We start from the raw sequence: 3,471 nt of genomic DNA, 5'->3' as shown, positions 1-3,471 counted from the left end.
TTATTTAATGATATTAATTTTGAATTTTATTATATATTTGTGTGTGGTAATATTTAAGTATAATTTTAATATATAATAACTATTATTTGAAAATAATAATTTTATTTCATTTTAAAATAAAATTAAAGGTTTTTTAATTTTTTTTTTAAACTATAATTAATGTTTTTATTTAAGTAATTTTTAATTATCTAAATAATTAAATGGTTATATACCTAATTAGTAATAATTTAAACATAAATTCAAAGTATTTTCTAATTTTTTTAATAATTATTATTTTAAAGTAACATAAAATTATTTATTATTATTAATTTAGGTTAATAATTTGTTTCCTATTTTAATTAGTTTTAATTACTTAATTGCTTAATAATATTAATTAATTTAAATTCAAATATTTTTCCTAAATTAAAAAATTATCTTTTAAACTATTTTAAATTTAAAGCTTTAATATTTATTTTAAAATAATTTAATATATATATTTTAATTATTAATTATTTTAATTATTTTAATATCCCTTTTGTGTATTAAACTTTAAAAAAATCATTTAATTATTTTAAATCAGATGTTTGCGTATTATATATATATATATTAAATTCCTAATGTTGGGAGATCTATTTGTGAAATCTTAAACATAGATCATAAACATGAATAGTATTCATGGGGGGGAGGGGGGAAGATTAGTGTGTGATTGAGTCACAATCATTCACTAAACATATCATTAAGCATGCTTAGTCATCTTTTGCATGTGTAGGACGCACGAGTATTTAGCTTATACTCTCCTAGATCTTAGGATTGATGTGTTTACTTTCTTTATGCATTCCTTGCATGTTATTCCAAGGGTTAGTCCAAAATTTACTTTAAACCCATTCAACGTAGTGACAACCTAATTTAGTGAAACTTGAAAAACTTAAACTTAGTTACATCCTAAACCTCACAGAATTTTCTAAGAACCGTCAAGGGGTCGCATGCATATTAATGCACTCTCTTCTCCTTCTATAAGACACTTCCCCACCTACAGGTAGAGTCTGGATAATCTGATCTATAAGAATGAGGTGCTGGACCTAAGTATAGTCTTTTTCTAAAAATTATTTTTATAAGCCTATTTTTTAAAAAAATTCTAAGCATTAATGATTTGGAAGCCTTTTCAACTATTATGCATTGCATTAGAAACAAACTTAATCAAAATTTAATTGCATTAGCTCTAGGATCATTCATAGTACATAAGTCCAAGGCCAATTAGAAAACTCTCTAGATGTTGGTCATACTTTCAAAAATTGATCTACTTACCTATCTGTCATAAAGACTAGATAGTATGGATTTTATTCGCTTAGGTTATTAGTTGACTTTCTTGTTTAGGCAGGATATAAGCCCAGATGCATTAGCTAGGATACGGGTATTAGTGTTGGATGTAGAACACTAATTTCACCTTAGATTTAGGGTTCAAGACTACTATACTATGTATCTTCTAATACGCCTCATCGGTGGGGGTAAGTTCCCTTTTCTTCAGGGACTATAAATCCTGCTTATTCTCTTCACATAGATGACACAACTTTCCTCTTTTCCCTATGTATGCTTTGAGTGATTTATTTCTTTTCTCTAGTCTCTTCTCGGTGCCTCGGTCCCTCCGGATATTGGTATAATTCATGTGTGTTTACTAAACCACTTTGAGTAGGATTTCTTAGTCCCCCTTCTGTGCCAATCCCTCCTTTGGGAAATTATAATATTGCATCCTTAATCGAGAGTATTCTAAAACTCCGGCCTAAGATGTAATTAATCCAGGGTCTTTGCACCTCTAGGAAACGAAATTCCACAACAAATAAACCCCACTCGAGCTAATGTATTGGGTCGGGGAAACATCGTGACACTGATCAGGTCGTGCATATTATCACCCATCGGGGTGGCTGGTGAGAGCCGCTATCCTCAATGGTTGATCGTATGCAGGATCTAATCTACCCTCCCATTGGCCCGCTTGCGAAGAGCGCGGAGGCTTGCGATTGTTTCTATCCCTCGGGGTGGAGCAGTTGTATACCCTCTGCATTTCGTAGCGGCTGATCTCTTTTGGATCTCCATAGATGTATCAAGTATGCTACCTTTTGAGAGAAGCTAGCCTTTTTTTACCTAGACAATCGACTATGAATCTTATCAATGATAGGCATTTATGCATATTTTTGAAGGTTTTTTTTTTTGTGGAGTTGAGAAGAATAGCTAAGCATTTCAAAAATAGTTTCTAAGAATTATTTCAAGCCATGAATCTTAAAAGCATAATCAAGTTTTAATGATAAAGATTATATTTTGGAGATATTTATAATCTTATGAAGTGCATGGCTTAATATCAATCTTTGGAGACCATGTGAAAGCACTCCAAGATATCAATACAAGACCTAGGCTAACCCTACTTGTCTTCCTTTTCTGTACTTAGAATATCATTTAAAATCTTAAGAAAATGAGATTAAAAAAATTAGTCTCTATTGCAAAATTAGACCCATGATTAAAAAATCATACATATGATTCAAAATTACTATGACGAAATTCCTCATCGTAAAAGATGCTCATTGATCTCCCATTGCATTTCATTTTGCTTGCCACAACAACATTATCATACAAATGCATACATTGATAAAGATCCTGCCACATGTTGTCATCTAAAGATAAGATGACAGTCAAGTGCATAGGTGATTTATATCAATGCTATCATATATTGAAATATTTCTAACCCTATTGTAGTATATTTCTATTATATTTCAATTGATGTGGATGAGGATCTATCTTGAAGCCCTCCACATTTACTTTTCTAATTGTTTAAGTGCTATATTATAATGGATCTCTCCAATTATTTAGAAGTGTGCAATTATTGTATTAATATTTTGCAAAATATTGAGCCTTTATTGCTAGAAAACATTATATTTTTTACCTACAAAAATTTTTCATATAAAAATTATTTTCACTTCTTTATATTAAAGAACTTTATTCTCCAATAAGAAAGTCATCAAAATTTACCAAATTTTTTTTTTTTAAAAAGTTTTCCAATACACAATAGACTTCAATGCATGACCGCTAAGATCTTTCTCTAACTATCCCTTGTGAATTAAGGTCTTTGCTCAACTCAATTTTAATTTGTCTCTCTCAACATCACAGCTTTTTTTATGTTTCATTTGCGACAGTTTTCTTTATTCTTTTTAAAGCATCTTTCTAGTATCAAAAATTACATCCAGTTTTTCTTAGGCTTCGTTTGGGGCGTCATTCTTTCTGCTTCTTAAAACAGCTTTTAGTAAAATTTTTATACTAAAAAATTGCTTTAAGAAATATAAAGAAAGCCGTCCCAAATGAAACCTTAGTCTGTTGGTTCGATGCTTTGGCTATCAACTAAAAAATTTTGTATTCAAATTATGTATACATATTATGTGCGAGTCTGTATGGTATCCCTTAATTATCAAAAAATAAAAGAAAAAAAAAAATGTCAATTTGGCTAGTTAG

Source organism: Dendrobium catenatum, unplaced genomic scaffold (genome assembly GCF_001605985.2).
Source record: "Dendrobium catenatum unplaced genomic scaffold, ASM160598v2 fragScaff_scaffold_231, whole genome shotgun sequence".
NCBI lineage: Eukaryota > Viridiplantae > Streptophyta > Magnoliopsida > Asparagales > Orchidaceae > Dendrobium > Dendrobium catenatum.
The sequence above is the reverse complement of the archived record's forward strand: the minus strand, read 5'-3'. Positions refer to the sequence as shown.